Source organism: Hevea brasiliensis, chromosome 9 (genome assembly GCF_030052815.1).
Source record: "Hevea brasiliensis isolate MT/VB/25A 57/8 chromosome 9, ASM3005281v1, whole genome shotgun sequence".
Lineage (NCBI taxonomy): Eukaryota > Viridiplantae > Streptophyta > Magnoliopsida > Malpighiales > Euphorbiaceae > Hevea > Hevea brasiliensis.
The window spans coordinates 8,369,219-8,395,624 of NC_079501.1; positions in this window are offsets into that span (position 1 = coordinate 8,369,219).

Here is a 26,406-nt window from a genome sequence, read left to right on the forward strand (position 1 = left end):
AAACCTTTTTAGCCTGAATAATGATGTGTTGTTCCTCACTCCATTAAAAGATATATATATTTTTTAATTATTGGCTTAATGAGTTACTTGAATTCGTTGATTTGTTTGCGAATTTGACTAATACTTTCCTTCTCGTGACTATTTTTTTTTTTTAAATTTTTGATATAAAAATAAAAAATTGCTCTTTAAGTCTAACCACAAGTTTTGAAGTTTATTGGCCGAGGGGTAAATTTCAGTTCAAATAAATAACAATTTATGTTATGAGATTAATAATGTGTAATTATTGTTTTTATAATTTTTAATTTTTTATTCATTAATATTATTTGAATATTATAAAAAAGATGAATTAATTTTTTTTTAGTTGGGTGTATATATACCTGGATGCCTATAAGAATTTTTCTAAGTTTTAATCTTTTTGATAATAAGTAGTTATTATCCTTATAACTTTTAATTCCTTATTAATGTTATTTAGATATTGAAAAAAAATTATATTAATTTTTTATCACATTAATATTTATTAATTTTATAATAAATATGATAATAATTATTAACCTAAATTCAAAAGTTTAACATTTAATCTTTTAATAAGGTATAAATATTAATAAGTGAAAAATTAATATAATATCTTTAAATATTTAAATAATATTAATGAGAGATTAAAAATTATAAAAATAATAATTATTCCTTATTAATCTTACATTAAACATCCTTTATTAAATATTAATCTCAGGAACTAAGTTAACTAAATCTAACAAATAAAATAATATTATATTCTATTTAATTTTTTATTAATTTTCTACAAAACATTATTAATTATTTTTCATTCCTTAACTATTATTCTTTTAAAATTTATAAAAATAACCATTAATCTTTAATTTTTTAAACTTTACCAAACACTTCCCAAATATAAAGCTGTATTAATTATAACTTGATCAAGCACTTAATTGCAAAAGAAATTCTTTTTTAAATATATAATTATATTCCAAAGAAAGGGTTGAAGAAAAACAAGCAATTCTTAAGTTAACCAATAAAGGCTCCGATGGCTACGATACAGAGATTCAAAGAAGTACTCCATGAAATTTCAAAAGTGATGACGTTAAACTCTGTGCCAGCGCTGCACAATGTTAAATCGTATCTTTTTTTACCAATAAATTTACCCATACTTTCTCTTCTTTTGAACAAATTTCTAAGCCAATTCCACACAGTCAACTTAGAAAATAATTTGTTTTATTAGAAATAGTGACCTATTAATTATTTTTTAGTCCACCAACATTTACTTGTCTCATTCATAATGACTAACCCAAATTAACTCCAACATATCAAATGTGTATCGAACATTGACGTTTTGAAATTGAAAAAATAGACCCAACAATTCAAAATCATAAGCCGAATGGTGACGAATTTTGTTCGAAATTGGACTCTATTCAATGTGCAGCGTCCAGGTGTACAAGGAGAAAGCTCTCTTTTGATGAGGTAAGTCCAAGGATATGAAAAAAAAAAAGTGAAAAAGTGTGTACTGTATGGTAATTATGATATAAGTGTGACTAAAATTAAAATGATAGTGAGGTGTGTATGTAATGAATGTCATAATTTATAGTGATCAGGTGATTTATTAAATTAATTATTAAAATAATTAACGTTAATGTAAAAGTTGATAATAAATACAAAACCCTCTTATCTTTAATCTCGTAAAAACATAGTGATAATACTAACGATTAAGAAGATGCTGAAGATGAAAAAAGTTACGGATAATGAGAAGTTGTCTCAATTTCTAAGGTATCTATGTTTTGAATTTTGTCTTCCTCTATAATTAATCATGCATCTATCCCTGTCTATTGAGAAGTTGTAAATAGTATTAAAACATATTATAATGTTTGGTGTGAGGTGTCTCTATAAATTAAATACTAATATATTATTTAGAAGTATGCAAATTGAAGTTGTCCATTGGCATTAGAATAGCTTATAAAGCTTACCATGAGGAATCTCTGTAAGCTAGGAAATTGTTTATTTTAATGCATGTCACTATTAATAATTTTAATATATAAATAATTTATTTTGTATATATATATATATATATATTAATTTTAATATATAAAAATAAATAATATCTTAATTTTTTTATTAATTATTTCATATTTTATTTAAATAAAGTAAGTTTTTTTTAAAAAATATCATATATACGACGATACCATAAATTCTAAGTCTAAATTCCAGTCTCATTATATTTTGAGTATTTTTTTTTTTCTACAAAACAGGACAAGAACATGAAGACGTACCTATATCTTAAACCAACTACTCTCCTTGGCCTGACGGCTTGACCAGGGGCAATCGGCTGCAAACATTCCTGAAGATTTTTCTTATTTATATATTAGTAAAATAAAATTGCTATTTTCCGTATTATGACAAATTTAAATTTTTACAATATTTAAAATAACAAATAAAATTTTAATTTAAAAATAATTAAGAGATTGCAGATTTTAAATCTAAACAAAATCCAATAACGTCGAATTGATTGTATTCAATTAATGGGTTTATTTTCTATTTTTAGTGACAATCAATTAAATTAATTTTTAATGGAGGATAATGGACCTTCAATCCTTTCATAAGATTCGAGAGAAACACATTTTATAACTTTTTCATATCTTATTAATAACCCAACTGTGTAAAAATGTTTTCTCTGATATCAGTATTAAATGCAAGAGAGAGAAATGAATTTCCAGATCAAATCTTATCTGCCTGTTTAAAAATTTAATTTAATTTAGTTTTTATCTATTTTTATGTTTAGAACTAAATAAAATTGAAATAATTTAATTATTTTATATAACTTTAAAAATTAAAAAAAATATATTAATATATATATATTAAAAGTAATATAATTATATGAGAATTTATTTAAATTCTTTCATTACAAATAAAATTTTCAAAGGAAACCTATATTTTAATTTTTGGATTCCAATTTAATTTATTTTGTTAACTTTCTTCCTCCATTTTTTTGGAGAAAATGAACATTTAGATTTCCATTTTTGTGGTGTATTAAGGGGAATTGGATCTTATTAGTTACAGTTTCTAACTCTTATCACTTAAAAAGATTATCAATAATCAAATAACTTAACTGATGTAAATTAATTAATTTTTAGGGTTCTAAACTTCTAATCTCACCAAATATAATTTTTCCACAGTAATAAAAAAAGTTATTTTTCGATGTCAAAAATATAGGATTTGAATTTACTACTAATTAAATATTGAAACTATTGTTATGTTGGCCAAATATATATGATATAAACCATAATTTATTACCATGATGGAGATGTTTTTACCAAGTGCATGATGGTGATTAGGTTTTCTAAAATGGTTGGTGAGAATAAAAATTCTTTTAGTGAATAATATTTATTTTTATTAGAGAATATTTTATTATTATTTAAAAATTTTATGTGCATTATATTATATAAAAATTGATTTAAAATTACTGAAAAAATCTCAATATAAAATAAATCTATATAATATATTGAAATTTCATACCAATTAGCTAAAAAAAATTAAAATAATATATAAGCAATGCCATATTTGAAATGAAAGAATTTAATTCTTTTTAACTTAAAAAACTTTTCATTTTAAAAGAAATAAAAATCAAATATGCATAATTTTGTGAGAATTTAATTAAATTTTTTTCTTTCAAAAGATTTATTTCAAATGAAGTTTTTATAAAGCACATAATTATTATTAATTGTGATTAAGGATCAATTTTAGGCTTCATTCTGATTTAAAATTTAAGGTTTAAGAAGATTAAAATGGCTTTTTATTTTTTTAAAATCCAATTTAGTATTAATGGAGGTTTTAATCTCTGTCTAATTATGATTTTGATCTAATTCGATGACTTAATTTATTTATTTTTAAGTTTTTAAAATTAATTTAATTCGAAATCAAACCATTTAATTTTAATATAATTCAACATTGATTTTAATCAATTTAATTTAAACTAGTTCATTTGGATTCCAACTTCAAACTGACCTCAATCTAGGTGTAATTATACATCGCCATCCTTTTTCAAAATATAAGTACTTTAAAATTTGAAGTCGACAACCATCTGATTAATATTAAGGAAAAGACCTGCATTCTAACTATGTTAGATGACTATGTGTAATTGAAATTTTAAATATATATATAAAATAAGAGAGTTGATATTAATACTCCCACTTTAATTTTAGATATTCATTTTTTAGGAGATAATTAACTCCAAATTTTCAATTAACTTTATTAATTCAATTCCAATTCTAATGATAAAAATTATTCCAACTTAACTTCATCTATAATCATAAAATAATTTCAATCCAACATTTTGTTAATATTAACAAAATAAAGCCAGTCATTGGTTAATTGTAAATTAAAAAAAAAATTAAATAAGAAAGAGATTTTGTAAATGAAAGATTTTTGGCAAATTATAATATATAATCGGTGTAGTGTTTTCTCACTTATAAATATACGAGTATTTTATAAAATCAAAAAAGTAGATTCAATGGCGAGGCAAACTTTCATATAAAAAAAAAATTATAATGATTTGTTCAGTTTAAATTTCTAAATGAAAATCTAAATTAATTTTTTTTCTTTTTCTAGTTTGTTCAATAAGAAATTGATATGCGATTCTTTTTGAGGCATTATTGCAATCAAAATCATTATTAAAATATAAAATTCAATAAAATTGTATATAACATTTGTTGGGTATAATTTTATAGTTAAAATTCACTTACCCTTTCTTTCTAAAATACCTTAAATAGTAAAATAATATATTTTTTAAAATTTTCAACTATTAAATTAAATAATTTAAAACAATAACATATTTGTGAAATTGATAGACTGTCAAGCTAAAATTAAAAATTTGATTTTGTCCACTCCACAAATAAAATTGATTAATAGAGATAGAATGAAATTATGCTAGTATTTCATGTTAATATTGTCACGACTTAACCTATGGGCCGGACCGACACTAGGACCTGGGCCAGCCTAAAGCCCCCGAGGCCCGTAGTAAGCCTTAACTATTCATTAACCCAACTCTAAGGCCCATTGGGCCCAAATTCAAGAAAACAAACGGACAGAGTCCGGCCATAAAATGGACTTTCCAACGGGAAGTTTTCGACTCACCCGACCTGTAAACACGATAAACAATACATTGGGGAGCTCAGCTCACCATCCACATACTCATCAACATAATAATAAATGGGAGCTCAGCTCCCTCATCCAATCCATCAAAACAGACTTAAAATATTAAGTTTACAGGTCCAACATGATAATAATATTACAGACCAAATTCAAATAATTACTACTAACACATGCGGAAATTCTAGGAGTAAATAAAATTACACAAATATTGATATTAAATTTTCTCTATTTTTAATTAATTAATTACTTTAAATTATAATTAAGTTATTAATTCTTCAATTATATATATAAACTGGACGTACTATAATAAACAATTATTAATTATATATAGTTATATATTTGTACTTATTATGTATCTTTATATCTATATTGTATATAGGTAAATTTTAATTATTTTCATTATGAAATCTTTATTAAAAGGTTTGAAAGATAAAAATAATAAAAATAAAATATATAATAATTAATAAAAATTTAAGATATTATATTAATTTATATATTAAAATTAAAAAATATAGATAAATTAAAATTATTAATAACTACATGCATTAGCACGGATAATTTTATAGTATATAAGGTTTTTTCTTAGTATTGCCATGTAGCATTCTAAGAAGAAAGCTTGTCACGTAGACATTTTTTCTCTTAGTTTTGTCACGTAGCACTTAATATATAAAAATTATTATATTTTATAACTATAGTAATTATTATCTTTCATATTAAGTATTTAATTTTATTTTTTATTTAATTTTCTTTTCAATTTTCTTTTAAATATTTTTATTATTATCATTGTTACCACAATTTTCATGACTAACTAATTAAAAATATTAAATATACTTAAATAATTTTATAAATTCTTCATTTAATAATTCTAAAATTTTTAATTATTTCATTTAATTGTAAAAATTTAAGAATTATATATCTTAAAATAAATAAAATAATTTAAAATTATACTATAAAAGTAATTACATATAGTTAAATATTTTGTCATCTCTCTCTTTTTATATGTTTAATAAATTTTAATTTATTTTAATGTTATTTTATTTTTATTTATCTTATTTTAATATGTATTTAATGAAGATATATATATATATATATATATATATATATATATATATATATATATATATATATATATATATATATATATATATATATTGAATGTTATATATATAATGAATTATGAAAAAATAAAATAAAATTTTATTTTCATAGTAAATAAACAATATATATTAATATTCAAATTTCATTATTTTTTATAGTATAATTAATAAATGATTAATATTATTACTTTGGTAAATATTAATCATGTTATGTTGTTTTATTATGATTTAGAAAAATTATTAATATTTGTGTATTAAGTAATTTCATTAAATTTTTTTTATTTTTTATTAATTAATTATATAATCTTTAAAAATTATGATTAAGTTATTAATTTTCTAATTATTTATATATAAGTTATAAATTATTTAATTGCTACACTTTAATACTATAATAAGTAATTATTATTATTATTATTATTATTATTATTATTATTATTATAAATACCTGGAAAGCTCAATTTATTTAGAGATAAAAAAAGCTAAAGGTTAATTAGACTAATTTATTAATTACATCCAACAAATACATATATTAATTTTCTATATATTCCATTTTTATTTCTGATGAAGAGGTGGTTCACATTATTATAAAACAAATTCAAGAGAATATACGATTTTAAATATATCACAATTATGCTAAGTGACAAAATTTTTAATTGAATTTATTTATTACAATTTTTCTATATTTCTTAAACAGTTATAATATATAATTATTATATAATTTAATTTTCAAAATATAATTTTTAATTAATTTAATCTTTCAAATTTAAATAATGAAAAAATATTAATTATTAAATATAATTGTGATTCATTATGAAATTTAATAATTTTCAATTTGAAAACGTTAATGGCAGTAAAATCAAGACCTCATTTATTTTAAAAGAAAATCAAAATTGTTTAGTGGAATATTTTTAAACACATTTACTATAAATTAAATTTATTATTATTATTATTATTATTATTATTATTATTATTAACAAAGAATAACTTATGGCCATTAAGGCCATTGATTTGAGAGCAATTATCAACTTATTTAGTGAAAATTTATTGCTAAAGTTTTAGAGTTTTAATATTTTAAATAACAACGTTAAATTTCTTTTATATATATATATATATATATTATAACACCCTTAATTTTTAAAATACTTATTTTATGTGTAAATATTAATATTTTATTTTATTAAAATTTTGAAAATTTATTTGGAATTTTTCGAAATTTTAGAAATAGAGTTTGATTTTTCAAAGTCAATAAATTTGTTAATTTTTAAAAATTAATTTAAAGACCACGTGGCAAAATTAAAAATATATTTGGACTCTAAAAATTTTTCTGAGATTTCAAAATTTTTGGGCCTCGTTTTTGGTATCAGGGCAGAGTAAAAATTTAATTTTGGGTTTTCTGAATCAGACCAACCAAATCGAGCCGGACCGGATTGGACTAATCGAATCAGACCTGTCCTCTCTTTTTCTCCTCCTTCCTCCCGCGTCGCGTATGCTCTCCCTCCTTCCCTTCGCAATTTCTCTCTTCTCCTTATCGTCGACAACTGCCAACCAGCCCTCCCCCACACGCTGGCGCATCACTTCCCCCCTTCCTTGTTGTCGGCTGCCGCTTGGAAAAACAGGCCCAAAAGTCCTTACTCATTTAGTGCGACACCTAATCTTTCCGGCCAAAATCTGGCCGATCCAGCTACCAATCGGATCGGATCTTGTTCCAAACACCTTCTACTCGTCGAGAGCTTTTTATAGACACCAATAACACAAATTTTCATTGAGTGAATTGTTCAATTTTTGCTCAGAAAGTTTTAGCCCATTTTGACTTTTGAGCTAAATTTATCCTAAACCAGAAACCCCACTGAAAATTTATAGAGTACCGGCGTGTTTTACACGGCGAGAGCTTCGCGAGGATATAAATTTCAAAATTTTTCGACAATAAAACTTTAGTGGGTCCCACGAGCTTTACTATGATTTTTCGAGTTTTAAATGAGCTTAATTAATTCCGTAAATAAATTTTTTCTAACTCCTTGTGTTGTGGGCTTCGCGTAGGTACCTTCGTTTCATAGAAATTTGACAGGTGCTTGGGTCAGCAATTTCGGGCCGGACAGACAGACTGTCGAAAATACTTCAAAATCGAGTCGAGATTATAGGTTACCCCACCATTTTCAGACGCCCCGGAAGCGTCCCAAGTGTTGAAATTAGTGTAGGTAAACCCAAAACCTAAGTTTTTTTAATTATCGAGTGCCTGAATTATATTAAAAATCTATAAAATATTTGTGGTAGTTTAGAAAATTATAATACTTTTTGTATTAGCTTAGTAATATTGCTAAGGACTACAGGGTAAATTTTTAGAATTTTTAAAGCTCGTTTAGGTGGTTTTTACTAAAAAGTTAGTTTTAAGGACTAAAATGTATTTTTTTTCAGATTTTGAGTTTTGATTGTATTGGGGGGCCCAGGAGGGGCCATATGTTGTTGATAAGTTGTGGTCGTGAGAAATTGAGAATTAGAAGTATTGTTTGAACCTTTTTACAGGTTGCGTAAGTTCTAGGTAGAGGGGAAACTCTGCCAGATTTTCAACAAAACCTTAGGGCTGTCTTTTGATTATCGACAGCTTTGTTTCAAGTTGTTTATTAATAAATTTTGATATATTGTTTAGGTGAGCTAGGACAACCTTCTTCCTCCGTCCCGCCACCGTAGTGACCTTTAAAGTGTTGTGAGTAGATATTGATTTTATTTACAATTTCAATATTATTATATTTCTGGCATGCTCATACATCACTTATACTTATATTTATATAGTTAAATATTAGGCATGCCTTGTCTTGCATTTATACTTGATGATATTGCTTTGGTTGCTGTATTTTGATAATCTGAGGCTGTGTGTGTGAGTTGGTATGTATGTGGTATATATGGATATGGGTAGGACGAGTAGACGAGGTTGGAGCTTGACTCACTAAGACCTGATCCTTATTATGGATAAGTCAAGGTAGGCACGGCTTTGAGTTGATCTCGCTAGCCCCTGCATTTGGATAATAAGAGAAAGTTCGGCTTTGAGTTGATCTCACTGGCAGAGGTTGGAACTAAGAGAGTTGGGCAGGGGGATTAGCTTCCCAAATATGTGTGTATGAATATGGATTTGACATTGGTGTGTGAGTGCTCCAGATTATCTTTGACATGACTTAATACAATTTACATGACTTGTATGAAGATGGTGCATTTCATTTCTGATGATGCATTAGAATTAGATAGTTATAAAAATTGTATGCAAAATCAATATCTTTCTCTATAAGTTGAAAGCTCACTCCTGTTCACTATTTTTTCAGGTTACAGGAGAGCTTTTTCCTTGTGTTTAACCTGCTTTCATTCTTCACAGGTCTACTTGTTATTATTCTTATGTTTTCTACTATCAAATATAAATTATAGATCTCCGCATGTGTAGAAACAAATCATTTAGTTTGGGACTATAATATTATTAATTTGAGATTGTAATTTATAAACTCTATGTATATGTAATCGTGTGGTTGGATACCTATGATGATTGAGGGAGCTAAGCTCCCATTGATTTTATTTTGGATTGTGGATAATTGATGGGTGAGTTGAGCTCCCCAATTGGATTGGTTTGATATTACAGGTCGGGTGAGTTGTGAACTCCCCGTTGGATGGTCCATTTTATGGTTGGACTCTGTCCAGTTGATTTCTTAAAATTGGGTTCAGTATGGGCTTATTGATGGGTATAGACACCATATTTTGGCTGACCTCTGAAGGCAAGGGTCTCTTAAAATTGAAACTCTATTATTCGCTCTCAACCGATGTCTTCAATTGCAAATGGCTTTTCCGGACTCACCGATTGCTCGTCCTAGAAACAGACCGATCTTACGCTCAAGTTAAATAGTTTTTTGATCTCTTGGTCTTTGTCAGATAAAATCGAGTCGACATTGGGTCTCCGGACCATCTAATCTTGCCTACCAATATTTTCCGATCTATCTGTGTGCAAACATCACAGAGCTTCGCTTGACTAAATGTTATGATCGGGCTTCTCGCTTGAATGCCCCATATATTCTTTAAAATGAAGTTAAGGTTTCTATCCGGTCTAATAATGGTTCAGATCTTAAAAGTTCAAGTCAATGTCACATCTTTGCAATTCTATTATTCTAAAGTTTCACCCGGTATTTGGTCATGACTTAGTTCGATCTCATGTTCACGTGTAATATTTTTCCGATCTCTTATACTCTAATTAATAGTCGCTTTTAAATTTAATGTTCAACTACGTTCGATTAATTAAGTGCTTAGACAATTTGGACGCTTTCCGATCTCATCAAAAAATTGAATGTAAAAAAAGAGGACTTCAATTCATTTCAAAATAAAAATATACAAGTCATTCAGCAAAAGGATCTGCCCCAGCCTGCTCCCTAGGTATATTATTAGTTCTCTCATCCTCTCCCTCTCTCTCAGGGTCCTTATCGCTCTCTGCCTCGACCTCTGGAATGAGCTAATTCATCCAGGAGAAGTCCTCCTCAGGATAATGCTTCCTCAGCTAGGCTAGGCCAGGAGGTCATTATGAGCGTTCACATATGCCCTAGCCTCTTTTGTTGTGATTTCCTCTTCCTTGGCCTGGAGCTCCTCCTCCTTCACCCGAAGTTCCTTGAAAAAACGAGCGAGATCGGCAGATCAACCAGCTCGGGAGACCTCAAGTTCTTACTCCACTTCGGCTACCCTCTCTTCACAACGCTTCACCCGATCTTCCAATCCGGCAATGTAATCATTGGTAGAGGAGAGCTGAGGCATCCTGGACTGCCTTAAGAATCTCCTTCCTTAAGGCATGGGCTTTTCTCTGATCACATATTGATTTACAATAGCCTCCAAGCCCAAACTCATTGTCTGAGTTAAAATATCGCCCATGCTCTCCTCTGCCAATCTGTTCTGATCTTCTTGGAAGCAGATGGAGGTGCCCATGACCTTGGCTAGGCCAGGGTTCCCTCAGGTGGAACAATTCCTCTCTAGTGATTGGATGAGAAGTTGAGCTCCCTAGGAAAGCATCCTAACACTGGGACCAGAAGACTGCCCTTCCACATTGGAAGAGATCGGAGGAGGCGAAGGAGGCGGACATTCAATCTACCGAGGTGGAGAAATGGTAACCTCTACTTCAGAGACCGGCTGCTCTTGAGGTCGAGGAGGGGAGCTCGGTATTTCTATCAATTCTCACTGAGGAGTTTGAGCAGCAGTAGCAGTGGCCTCCTTCATCACCCTTACCTTTTGGGAGACCTCTCTCTTTTGCTTGCGACTCGCTTTAGAAGCGTTGCCGCTCGCCATACCTGCACAGAGAGGAAGTCAGTGAGTTTGCTAAGATTTAGAGGCTAGAGATATGGATTGTACCAGAACCGAGGTCAGAGAGCTGAAGCTCGTAGTCTTCGTCGGTGATTAGGCACATCGTCCACCACTTCAGTTCGGCCATAACCGCATCTAAACACGAGAATTTATGGGTGGACACCTGGGTCTTTATGAGCACCTGACCCTATAAATACCTGCATGCAATCCTAACCCTTCATTATGAGCACCCATTCCCTATAAATACCTGCATGCAATACTGCAGAAAAAAAGAAAAAAAAATGAGAAGGTGGTGATTATAGTGGAAAGACTTTGAAATTTGATTTAGTCTTGCTACTCGCCATTCTGAGCTTTCGAAGTGTTGAGAAACTTCAGAAATCAGTTTTCTTAAGTATTTTCATCAAAAGGAGCTCTAAGTCCTAAAACTTCTATTTTTTCAGTTTCAGTGTAACCATCTTCATCTTCACCTCATTCCCACCATTCTAGTATCTGGCATTACCCCCCGGAGTTCAACTTCGTTCCGACCTCTTCCCATTACTTCGAGTAAGTCCTGGTCATTCGGCCATCAGCTCCCACTCCTACAAGATTTGTGGATACCGGAGTCAGCTCATCTGTCTCCTCAACTTTTCCACAGGTAAGCATCTACACTGTCATTTTGTTAAATACCCTTGGTTCATTTTCTCAAGCCTTCTTTTAAAGTTTCTTTTATATCCATTTATATTAAGTCTCATAATAGTCTCGAACTTATCCCATGTGTCTTTTTTTGTTTCACTCGCAAAGTCCATTTTTCGTCACTTAATTTTCATTTCCTCCGAGAATATATATTCAAGTCATAGGTGACTTGAAAATACTCTAAAGAATATATAGGCAGAAGTATTTTAGCATGATAGTTTCGGGGCTAAATAAATGGAAAGTGATAAAAAGATAGGTGTAACAAAAGGTCGAATAGGCTGGAAACAAGAGTAGGTCAAACAAATAAGTTATGAGATCGGGCCACGGAACAAGCCCAGGTAATAATATAATAGATCGAGAATCGAGATAAGATCAGATCCCGGACTAGTGACTAAAAAGAGATCGGATATCGCTAATCAAAGAGTTTTGATAAGGCAATCACGTAGAAGATCGGCAAGAAGTCCGGTTTTGTATCCACCCTCTAGTTATAAGGTTCAATGGGCTAGGAAAAGCTTTGCACTGGTTTCTTGCGCCCTCGGTCACCAAAATCCTTAGTTCAAAGTTCTTATAAAATGCAATTCTAATAAGCACATTAAGAGTTCGGGGGAGAATTCTTACTCGAGCTTGGCCTAATTTTTAAAAAACATAATATATTAAAAGATCAGGGGAGAGTTTTTACCCGAGCTCGATTTAAACGCAATAAATTAAAGAGACCGGGGGGAGAGTCCTTACCCGAGTTCTCAACTTAAATTCTATAATACACTAAGAGATCGGGGGAGAGTTCTTACCCGAATTCTCGACCAAAACCTTAATAAAATATGTGGAGATCGGAGGAGAGTTCTTATCCAAAATCTCTCGCTTAAATTTTAAACAGAATACTCTAAGAGATCGGGGGAGAGTCCTTACCTGAATTCTCTACCAAAACCTTAATAAAATATGTGGAGATCGGAGGAGAGTTCTTATCCAAAATCTCTCGCTTAAATTTTAAATAGAATACTCTAAAGATATCGGGGGAGAGTCCTTACCCAAATTCTAGACCAAAACCTTAATAAAATATGTGGAGATTGGAGGAGAGTTCTTATCCGAAATCTCCCGCTTAAATTTTAAACAGATTACTCTAAGAGATCGGGAGAGAGTCCTTATCCGAATTCTCGACCAAAACCTTAATAAAATATGTGGAGATCGAAGGAGAGTTCTTATCCGAAATCTCGCGTTTAAATTTTAAACTGAATGTATTGAGAGATCGGGAGAGAGTTCTTACCCAAATTCTCTTAACTTAAAACATCATAACTTCAATATGCGAATTAACCGCTAACAAAAGTCCATTATGCAATACTTATTCACTGAAGGGTCATTTTATGTACTCGTGTTATTGGGCAACCATAAATAGTGAAATATTAAATATTTCTTTTATCCGCACAAAGGATTAACATCATTCTACCCCCTAATTATCAAATTTTAATTTATGAAGAGCATAACATTAAATCTGCTTACCCTCGTTGAGGGACGAGGTGGGGTGCCTAACATCTTTCTCACCCTTGTACGGACCCCGAACCTAGAATCTCTATTTTTAAAGTGGATTTTAATTTTCAAAATGGTTTTCTTTAATTTCCCTTAAAATTAAAGTGGCGACTCCTCACTTATCCCAGTTCAGTGAGAACTCATCCAGGCAACAGCAAAAACCCTTGCGACAGCTTGGCGACTCCACTGGGGATTTTTTTTACCTTAACCCTAGTTTAGAGGTCCAAAAGCAGATTTAATTTTATGCTCTTGTAAATTAAAATCGTAATTAGGGGGCTCAACTTACAAAATTTGAAAGTCTTAATATATTAATTATTGTTATCTCTTTCTAACCATTTTTCTTATTTTGATTGTCTTATTTATTATAGCAATATTCGTCTAAAAAAAAACTCCCTCACGCAGGGAAGAGGTAAATATGTCCCTTCACACACTGATCACTTACACAATGTCCTCACACACTTCAGCCCTATACCCAGGCTTTCTTACCCTTTTAGGAAATAGGAGGGAGTCATGTAGCGGTACCCGTGGGTTTTACCCCGTTAGTATCCATGAATGCTTCTGCTCAGATTGAAACTTATTCTATCTACTGTGGTACCCATGGAATTCTCATGGTGGTGGAATGGGGCTCTACTGTTTACAGTAGGGATAATTTGAGAACCTGTGGCTTTAGAAAATTAGACCATGAGCTAAACTATCACCGTAGCTAAAAACCATAGCAAACTACCACATAAGATAGAACTATCCGATTAGATAGTACTTACCCGGTATTAGGACTCTCCCTATTTTTGGATAAAAGGGAAATACTTGCTTTCGCCTTACTCTGTTTGTATTTTTAAGTTTGAGGGTAGATTTGAATCATACTGTTAGGATGATCTAAACACATTCCTACTTTGATAGGTGTATAGATATTGCCATGCCAACAGTATAATTCAAGATTACCTGAATTTATTCTGCTAACGTATTTTCTCCATAAGCATTATAAATTGGAGTCTGTAAAAGGATAAATGGAAAATTTAATATGGCATCCTCAAGTCAGTCAACTGAAGGAGTTCCAAAGCAAAAACAAAATGCTAGACAATGGTCCAAACTGCTTCATGGTTCAAAGTCCTCATAGATTGACGACATAGGGGCAGATATTGGCCTATTACCCCCATTGGAGCCAAGCAAGGTTGAGGTTAGAATGATCAGTCTTGAGGATTTATCCAGCAGTTGGAAATTACTTCCCAATCATGTCAAGGCAAAGTTTGAGGAAAACTACAGGAGGATTGCAACTTTGATACGGGTTAGAGTACAAGTGTCTGCGTTAAAGGCCATGCTATCAACATGGAATCCCCAGTATGGGGTGTTCTCCTTCAAAGATATTGATACAACTCCCACTATAGAAGAATATCAGGTGTTCCTAGAAATCCCTTATGTGGCACTGCTAGAAATCCCTTATGTGGCGCAAAATCGGATTTATCTACACCTCGAGCATAGGTAGACCTGGAAATAGTTCACGCATATACTTAGAATCTCTGTAGAGGAAGCAAAAACAAAAGAAACCGTCAAGGGAAGCACACATGGGTGGTATTGGACTTACATTAAGAAGCATTTGGATCTACATATTCAAAGCAAGTAATGGGAACAGGCTTCGTTGGCACTAGCTTTGGGAATTTACGGCCTGATCTTGTTTCCTGGGCCTTTGGGAGTCATAACTTACAGTGTCAAGAAAATATTTTGGGCAGTAGAGAAGCAAAATGTCAACCCAGTACCTGCCATCCTTGCAGAGACCCTTTTGACTCTAACCTATTGCTAACGATAGGGTAAGGGAACCATCAAGTGTTGTTCCCAATTGCTACACCTTTGGATCCTCAGCCACATCTGTCCTTTGGAAACTAAGGGATTAACTTGGTATCCCGACCAGCCGCTCATCGAAAAAATGGCTAGATTGGCAATAAGTCCAAAGAATGAGCTACAATGGCAAGAGCAGATTCTAAGCTTCAACAGTCACAACTATTGCTGGAGAAAGTTATGGACTATAGGCCAGCCTATTTTGTTTAGTACAGGAGATACTCACTTGGTACCTTTGATCGGATTGACCGGATACACAAGTTACTTCCCAGCTTTGGTAATGAGACAATTCGGTTCAACCCAGTTCGCGCCCAATGTTAAAGGACTTCATCAAGCTCATTTCTATCATGAACTTGGCGGAGCAGAATAACTAAAAGCATTTCGCAAATCCTGGGAGAGGGTCACAATGATTCAAAGGTCGCCTAAAGGGCAAAGTACCACGGAAGATTATCTCAGATGGAGAACAAACAAAGATCAGGGATATCAAGTTTCTGAACCAGCAGAACCTAAGGGGAGCACACCTCATGGGGAAGTTCTTTCAGAAGAAGCTAGTGCCAAGTTGGTCAGCTCTCTACAAAGTTCGAGCACCGAGAACGAGCAACTACAAGAATGGATAAGGCAGTTGGAAGACCGATAGCAAATCCTGAAAAAAGAGGTAAAAAGGCTCAGGGAAGAAGTAATGGCAGAAAGAGCGGAATTTGAGGAATAAGAAATACGATGGGAGGAAGAAAAGACCTCGCTTCAAGGTGCAATAAGAGAAACAGGAGTTCAGATTGGCAAATTACAAGAGAAACTGGAATACCAGGAGATACTCATAGAAGAGTATAAGCAGGAAAGCAAAAAGAAGAAGCTTGAATTGAAGGAGCGGGCACAACTTATCAATGACATTTTGAAAGAATGTGCTAAAGAAAGGAAAGAAAAAGAAAGGCATGCAACCTTTCATCAAGAGCTGAGAGAAAATGTTGACTAGCTAGAAAGAATGATAGCACAAGGGAAGCAAGAGCTCCTGCCAGAATCTAAGTACGCCTTAAAGACATTCAATCCTACCAAACAAGAAAAAAGACTCTATGAGTACCTCAAAAAATGTCATTGTATTTTAAAGAGTCTTCCTGAACCTAAGCAATAGCAAAGGATGCTATGTACGAACTGTTTGATTAATGAATTGTTTTGAACCATGTTTAGCAAAATATGAATGAATAGTATAACTTCCGTGAGTGTCGCAAGGTGTTTTGCGGTCGCCTAAACGAACCCTCACCGAAGTGGAAAAGAATGAGGAGTCGCCACTTTAATTTTAAGGGAAACTAAAGAAAACCATTTGTGAAGATAAATTGAAATAAAACCACTTCAAAATAGAGATTCTAAGTTTGGGGTCCGTAAACGGGTGGGGAAGGTGTTAGGCACCCCACCTCGTCCCTTAATAAGGGTAAGTAGATTTAACTTTGCATTCTTTATAAATTAGTTAGGAGGGCTTGAATGGAAATGTTAATCCTTTTAACAAAAAGGAATATTTGATTTTTCACTAAATTCGGATTACCCAGATACATAAGTAAATGAGACAACCTTAGTGAGTTACTGTTGTATGTTAGTTTTGTTTGAAGGGCTATTTTATTAGAATCCAATTTTGAAATTGGATGAGAACTCTCCTCCGATTTCTTTTGAATATTTATTTAAATTTTAGATTGAGAACCGGATAAGAACTCTCCTCCAATCTCTTTTAATATTTATTAAAATTTTTAAGCTTGAAAACCGGATAAGAACTCTCCTCCGATCTCCTTTAAAATATTTGTTAAAATTTTTAAGCTTGAGAACCGGATAAGAACCCTCCTCCGATCTCTTTCAAAATATTTGTTAAAATTTTTAAGCTTGAGAACCGGATAAGAACTCTCCTCCGATCTCCTTTAAAATATTTGTTAAAATTTTTAAGCTTGAGAACCGGATAAGAACCGGATAAGAACCCTCCTCCGATCTCTTTCAAAATATTTGTTAAAATTTTTAAGCTTGAGAACCGGATAAGAACTCTCCTCCGATCTCCTTTAAAATATTTGTTAAGATTTTTAAGCTTGAAAACCGGATAAGAACCCTCCTCCGATCTCTTTTAAAATATTTGTTAAGATTTTTAAGCTTGAGAACCGGATAAGAACCCTCCTCCGATCTCTTTTAAAATATTTGTTAAAATTTTTAAGCTTGAGAACCGGATAAGAACTCTCCTCCGATCTCCTTTAAAATATTTGTTAAAATTTTAGATTGAGAATCGGATAAGAACCCTCCTCCGACCTCTTTTAATATTTATTAAAATTTGAGTTGAGAATCGGATAAGAACCCTCCTCCGACCTCTTTTAATTAAATGGTAGTCGGATAAGGATTTTTCTGATCTCTCTAAATTTTACCTATCGAGAGGGCTTAAGGCTAAGGGTTCTGACGTTCAAAGGTGTCAGGGGGTCTGCGCAAGACTTCTTTAACTTATTGGTACCTTAGGACTGAGCAGGGGATGCCAAACCGAATCCTCCGACCTTCCTATATGGTCGCCTCACCAGCATTTTTGATAGCTGATCTATTCCATTTAGTTATCCAGGGTTTGGTTTTACTCTGTCTTATGACATCTTGCCCTATGACCTATTGAGTTATTCTAGTGACTCAGCTTTACCATTTTCCAGGCTTATTATTCAGACCTTTCATTATTTCAAAAGGACTCTTAAGTTGCCGTTACCTACATCTCATCCAACTACTTATGTATCGCTTGGAACTAGATGACTTACGCTCAGAAATAATAAAGATTAACAAAGGTATCGACACAGAAATAAACTAGAGCACGACCTTTCTTTGTATCTTTCTAGCGTGATATGAACTTAAAGAAAATAACATACGTAAAGAAAGAAGAATGGAAATGCGTAAAATAAGAACTAAACTTAATAAAATGACAACATGAATATTGACCTGAAAGGAGTCGATTCTAGTGAACTAACCGAGAATCACAAAACGCAATAAGATTGCAAGTTGATAGCCGGGAGACTAAGGTTCGCCTTGGAACAAAGAGCACTTCACTAAATACAATGGAGTCAGAATTATACCCGAGTTTAAATGAGATTGAGCATGGGCGATGGAAGTGAAAATAAAGATAACAAGGAACTGAAAACTGTGAATGCTACGGGATAATGAACGAGCTGAAAATGGAGAGTTTCAGTGTTCAAAATCTTTTAAGAAAACACTTCGAAAAACTGGTTCCAAAAGTTCTTCTTATGAAAGCAAAGTAACGATCTGAATTAAATTTCAGAGTTCTTCCGCTATAGTAACTTCCTTCTTTTTTTTGTCCGTCCGTCCCCTGAACAGTTTTTCATGCAGGTATTTATAGGGACCGGGTGTTCCCCTTGAAGGGTCAGGATCTATCTTGAGGGAGATGGAGGGTCAAGATTTCAAAGGACATAATCCTAAGCTCAAGAATTAAAGAGAATCAGAATAGACGGCCGAGATCCACTTCAGAATATTTGTCTTTTTCCTCCTCTAATCTGACGGTCCCAAATTCTCTTGTCCGGGGCGATCCAAGGGCTAGGAGTGAAAGGCGCTGGTTTTGTCGTCTTCTTCTTTGATCCAAGGCCCCTGGGCTCATCCTTACAAGTTGGATCAACGGTGGAGATCGGAAGGTACAGCGCTGTTATGACATATTCTGGCACTTGTCAGTAATGCGTGCGGTTGAGATTTCACCTGCAACGCTTTAACTACCTCTGCTCTGATTATGGTGACGGCGGTAGGTGCCTTATTCTTTTTGTTTTCTACTCTCTTCCTTTTCGATCTTCTTAACATGATCCTTCTCCGATCTTTCATACCGGTCTCCCCCCTTCCGATCTCTATTATTCCAATGTTTCCCTTAATCAGGCCCGGTCCAGTCAAAGCATTAATTCCCCTCGATTCCCAAAGCGTCCGCTTCGTTTTCTGCTTAGCAATAAATGCCCGATTTTCCCCTATATATACCCTTGACAGAAGAGACTTTTCTCATTTGATTTTCCTCTCTTCCTTCTTACTTCCCTGTTCTAGCTGCTCCGGCAGTAGTTCCGGCCATGATTGTGGCTGTTGATCCCTTTCCGATGGACCTCTTTATTCCCCGACTGAAAATTTACGATCTCGGTGATCGAATAATCGTGATAACCTTATCTGATGATGATGAGAGAACTGGACCAATTAACTGATCTGGATCGCGGACCTCGATCGTGCCAATCTCGAGTCGTTCGACCGGTATAATTGGCGAACCGATTTCGGCCGAGAAGACTGCTAATGTTCCGCCGACCCTTGGCGGTTTCTCTTCCAAGTTTATTCGGCTTCTCACCACATTGGGTGTTCCGACAGCGGCTTTCCTCCACATTGGGTGTTCCGACAGCAGCTCGGTTCCGGTCGATGACATCCTTTGGATCAGTCATAATGTGAGTTTTGACATAGGCCCTTTAGATGGGATGTTCCACCGGTCTCTGAGATTGCCCAAATGATGTATTTTATTTTCAATGTAATCCGATCTCTAGAGATCACCGAAATGATGTAATCTAATTTTAGTGTAATCCGATCCCTAGAGATCGCCCAAAATGATGTAATCCGATCTTTTGGAAATAAAGATTTTATTTTGTCGATTATCATCTTATTATTATTGCATTAATTATTTTTCGATCTTTTATGTGATTATCCGATCTGTTTCTTTATTTGAATGACACTTATCCGATCCGTAATTCAAAACACCTTGACCTGCCGCTCTATAATTAACCTATCTCTTCATGGAATCTTGGGAATATTCGTGAGACGTGTCAGAACAGCTGGCGAGTCTCGCTATCCGATGCATCACCTGGAACATCGTGAGCATTAAATGCTCGGACGAGTATAAATAGGGGTGGGGGCTAGCCATTTGCTCTCTTGTGTCATTTTCAGTTTCTTGCGAACAACTTCAAAGTTCTCTCGTTTTCTCAAGCTCTTCCGACTTCGATCAAGCTCCGGTAAGGGTTTTGATCCTTCTTTTAGTTTAAATTCTTTATTTCCTTTGAAAATGAGCGGCGCCGAAGGTCAGAGAGCGGCGAGCCCTTCTTCCATCCAGTTCTAGTGGTCATCTGATGAAGTAGAGGTGGTCGGCCAAGCGCGCGACCTGAACCTCCTAGAGCTTCCGTTCCATCTCGGGAACAAGTGACATCATCAAGGCATGCGCCTTCTTCAGGGAGAGAGAATCTTCCCATGGACGAGCTGCCATCGGTCCTTCAAGAAACCAATCTGCAGTCATTCAGCCAGGAGTTCAGCATTGAGCCCGATTCATATGAACTTATCCGGTGTCACGGCGATCTCCGGGCCGATCATTTCTTCGAAGAGAACGACATGATTATGGTATACGAAGAACAGTTGAAAGTCGGGCTGCGGTTCCCTCTTGACGACTTCTTTAAGGAAGTCTTAAAATTTTTCCAAGTGTGCATAGCTCAAGTTCACCCGAACTCGTGGCGGATCTTAGTAGCCTTCCGAGGCCTCTGCCGAGCTAAGGGATTTCGTCCTATGCCTAAAGTATTCGCCGAATTGCATAGGTTAACTCGTCGAAAGGACGACGAGTACTGGTTTTTCCAGGCGAAGCCACATTGTGGGCTCTTCGTCGATCTGCCCTCCTCCCTGAAAAACTGGAAGAACCGCTTTTTCATTCTAAGGAGCAAAATTTCGAACGGCTTTGAGGGTTTCCCTCGTAGCTGGCTACACCAAGGCCCCTTAATTCCGAAGCGTCTCGTGTTGAATAGGGAAGAGGGCACAATGGTGATGGAGTTGAAGGAGCAGGCGTCCAGAGAGAAGTTCTCTTGCTTGGATGCGATGACGAGCTGCACCATTGGACTATGGAATTGATCACCGGCAAAGATCGCGGGCTTCAGCTCTCTGACCTCGGCATCGGTATTTTCTACATCTCAGATCTCAGGACCTTAGCGATCTCACTGACCTCTTCTTTGTGCAGGTATGGCAAGAGGCGAAGCCTCCAAGGAGGGCCGGAAGCGAAAGAGGGAGATCTCCCGGAAGGTACGGGAGATGAAGCGGGCCGAGGAGATGCAGACACCTCGTCATGAGCCCGGGGAAATACGAGAAGGCTCGTCTCAACCTTCGGGACCACCGATCTCTGAGGTGGAAGTGATCTGATCTCCTCCTCGAAGGGAAGAGCCGCCTCTTCCTCCTCCAATTGTTCCGGTCGCGGCAGGAGTTCCTTCCCAATAACAGGTGAGGCCCCTTTCTCGCGGTGCCCAAGTCTTGGTCCATTCACTGGAGAAAAATCGCACGGTTCGAGAGAACCCTGGTTTCGCCAAGGTCTTGGCGTCCTCTATCTGTCTTCGAGAAGATCGGGATAGGCTGTCTCCGGATAACCTTGATGATATCTTGACCAGATCTATGAGCCTGAACGTGGAGTGTTTGGTGAACCAGCACATGGTCCTGGAGAAGGCTCATCGCCTGGGTAAGGAAGTCGAGAAGATGAATCATGAGGTGTCTTCTCTCCGATCCCAACTTTCGTCCGCTCAGGGCTACATATCTCAAATTGAGGGGTGAATGAAGTTCTATGAGGACAAGCTGGCCGAGCAAGCTCATGTCCTGGCTGAGCGAGATCATGCTCTTGAAGAAATGCAAGCTCTCCAGGCCGATGAAGCTACTCAACTTGCTCACCTTGCTGAGGAGCTCAAGGCGAAAGAAGAAGAGATGGTGACCGGAGTGGCCGGCGCTTATGTGAATGCTCACAGAGATCTCCTGGCTGAGCTCAAGAAGCGTTATCTTGAGGAGGACTTCTCTTGGATGGCTAACCTGGCTCCCGAGGATGAAGGTGAGGATAGCGAGGAGGAGGCTGAGAGTGAGAGAGGAGATGGACAAAATGTAAATCAGGCTGGGGGTGATCCTCCAGCTGAATAACTTGTACAAATTTTTGAAATGAAATGGAATACCTCTTTTGTTCGATGAATGGTTGTGATCGGAAAATTTCTAAATTATTTAAACACTTGATTGTCTGAGTATGTTGAAATAACCAAAAGTGATTATTAACCTAAGTGTGAGAGATCGGAAAACACAATGAGCATGAGATCGGTAGGGAACCAACGCTAAACTGGACTTGATTAAAATTGAAAATTTGGCTTGAACATTTAAGATCGGGATCATCATTAAACCGGAACGGAACCTTTGATTATTCTTAAACTTTTAAAAGGGAGATCGGCAACAAAAATGGTAACAAAGATCTAGTGTCAGTTCAATTTCGTTTGTCAACAGAGATCAGGAATATACTTGACTGGTCAGGAGATTCGACAATGGGTTTGAGAGATCGGTGAGTGATTTAATAGACCGGTAAGGCTTTGACTGATGTGAGGACTTAGTATTGATTCAATTCCTTGTGAGGAGAGATCGAAAATGTGGTTATTTAGCAAAGGGAGATCGAAAATGTAATTGGCCGTCAAAAGGAGATTTAGTGCTGGGGATCGGTTTCAAAGTTTATTAATTCTGGGGATCGACCAAAATATGGTGTCAACAGTGAGAACTATCATCGTTAGGGTTATACGAAAAGACGAATGCGTCACATGGACAAGTATCATGGACACGTATACGATCCCGTCATTCACTGTTGGACTATCGAGTGATGCCATGATAAAGTTGACACAATTCGCCTTTTGTAGACACCATTTCGGCAGACATTTGCCACTGTATCCTTCGTCCAGTTAGGACCCTTAATGCTAACAGAATTTAAAGCTAATTTCTCCAAGCAAAGCAAACACAACTGAGCAAGCGGTTCAACCAAAAAGAGCATACTTGACAAGGTCCCGAGCAAAGAAGGTAATGGAAAACCAGGAACAAGTACAAAACCTACAGGGACAAGTTTCAGAATTAAGAGACCAAGTCTCAGAGCTAATGAAATTAATGAAGGAGATGTCCCAAAATAGACCTACACCAGAATCAAATTTGCCACTACCTCCTCCACTCCCAACAATGGTTGATTCCCATCAAGCTTCAACCTCTTTCACCTTTCAGCCTCCTATTCCGGATCCAACAATCACTGTCAATCCAACACTCCTAAATAATGACTTACCTTTTTCTTATTATCCCGTTGTCTCAAACGCCGAACTGCACCCTTTCATACCAATCCCTCCAGTTCACCCTGCCACTTATTTCCCAACTGGGGGAATAGCTCATGCAGTAGGAGGGGAAAGTAGAGCAAGAGAAAATGAGAAATTATCTACTTTAGAAGAAAGATTAAGAGCTATCGAAGGATTAAATATGTACGGCTCAGTCGATGTGTCGTTACTGAGATTAGTACTAGATGTGGTGGTGCCACCCAAGTTCAAAATTCCAGACTTCGACAAGTATACAAGAAATTCAGATCCTCGCATCCATCTGGCCACTTACATAGCCAAGATGTCTGCCCTCACTGAAGATGACAGGCTTCTGGTCCATTTCTTTCATGAAAGCCTCTCTGGGGCAGCTTTGCAATGGTGCATACAGCTAGATAGGAGCAAACTACGCTCCTGGAAAGATTTGGCTGATGCTTTCTTGAAGCAGTACAAGTTTAAGTGCGACGTTGCCCCCACAAGGAGAGACCTCCAAAACCTGGTGTAGAGGAAAAGGGAAAGCTTTAAGGAGTATGCCCAGAGATGGAGAGAGAAGGCAGCTGAGGTATATCCTCTAGATACTGACAACGAACTTTGCTCTCTCATCATTGAAACCTTGAAGGCTCCATACTTCAACCTGATCATCGGAAACACCTCCAATAGCTTTTCAGACATCATCCAAGCCGGTGAAAGAATTGAAGCTAATCTCAGGTTAGGACAGTTGCAGGAGTTGACTGAGAACTCTGCAAAGAAAACTGCCAGTTTTAGGAAGAAAAAGGAAGGTGATGTACACTCCATCACCCGACAAGCCCAACCTCCAAATAATTTTTGGCCGTACCCTCTTACTCAAGGCCCAACAATAGCAAACATTCTGCCCCCTTTTCCCAATTATCGTCACCCTCGCCCACCATATCCACCTCAAGCCGCTTATCACCCCAGACCGCCTGCTCAACCTAATCAGTTGAGATCGCCTGCTCCCCAGACCAACTCAAGACCTCAAAGGAACCCTGATCTACTTCTCCTCCTTCCACTATGTGAATTCTACCGATACCTCCTCGGTATAAATCAGATAGTGCCTATCTCCCTTGACCCAATTTAGCCACCATATCTTAGGTGGTATAACGCTAATGCCCAGTGTGAATATCACGGTGGGGCCCTGGGGCATTCAACTAATAACTGTGGAGCTCTCCGGGGAAGGGTACAGGCCCTAATAAGAAACGAGTGGCTAAAGATCAAGGGAAATGGCTCTCTTCCTAATGTCACTTCAAACCCATTGCCTAATCATGGTACAGGCAATTGCGTAAATGTGATAGAACCTGAGGATGAAAGGTCAGTTCTAGAGGTAGATCAGCTGATTCCTCATTTTAAGGAGATTTTTGCAATGGCAGTAAGAGAGGGATACCTTTGCCCTCAGGCATCCAGGTCGGAAAGTGATACAGGATGTCCCTACCATAGAGGAGCGGTCAATCATGAGCTGCATAACTATGATGAATTCCGACAGGAAGTTTGGAGAATGCTGTCCCTCAAAACTTTAAGATGTCAGCGGAGGTCAAGAATGGAGGGTGAAGTAAACACAGTCAGATTTGGCCGAGATGCCTCTACCTCCAACTCAAGATTAATCTTTTCTGCTCCCAATACACCAACACCACTAATAACGATCATCCGAACACTGCTTCAACTCCCAGTTACCAACACCCATGCAGTGCCCTGGAATTATAATATCCAAGTGTTTACTCAAGGCGCATCCAGCAGCACTCCAACCCCTACCCTCAACCACACCCATGCTTAACCTATCGACCCTCCTAAGCCCTGCTTCACTCCTCAGAAGCATTTTAAAATGACCTACACAGGACCCTCCAACAATGCTACTCCCTAACCTAACCCAAAACCTATCACAACCAGTAACTCCTTCCCACAAGATTAGGAAATAGAGTTCATAACCCGGAGTGGGAGATGTTACAGGAATGATGAGGCTAAAAAGAAGAAAGGGAAAGTAAAAATGAGAGAGCCGCGAGAAAATATGGAGGATGGGGCTGAGAGGGTTGAGAAAGGGGACCTGCTGAACAAAAAGAAGAAGAAGAACTGCTGCTACAAATAATAAAGCAGAGTGAGTATGACGTCATTGAGCAACTGAGAAAGACACCTACTCAAATTTCCTTGCTGTCACTAATTCTAAGCTCGGAGGTGCATCGCCATGCCTTGTAGAAAGTTTTTGACCAGGCCTTTGTGAACCCCGATATCACACCAGGGCAATTCGAGAAAATAGTTGGGCAAATTCAGGCGTCCAGTTTTGTCACTTTCTCAAAAGATGAGATAGACCCGGCTGGCTTAAAGCATTCCAAAGCTTTGCATGTGACAGTCAAATGTAAAGGGTGCATAGTTGCCAAGGTCCTAATTGACAATGGATTTGCCCTCAATGTTTTGCCTAATACCACCTTGGCAAGACTGCTTGTTGACCCATTAAACATACGCTAAAGTGCCATGGTGGTAAGAGCCTTTGATGGTACAAGGAGGGAGGTACTTGGGGACATCGATTTGCCACTTCAGATCGGGGCATGCACTTTTAATGTCACTTTCCAAGTGATGGATATTGAGCCTGTATACACTATGTTGTTGGGGAGACCCTGGATCGATTTGGCAAACGCCGTGCCTTCGACTTTGCATAAGAGGATCAAGTACATCATTGGCAGCAAAATCATCATAGTGAGGGAGGAGGAAGCCATGTTAGTCACCAAGCCTCAATCGGTTCC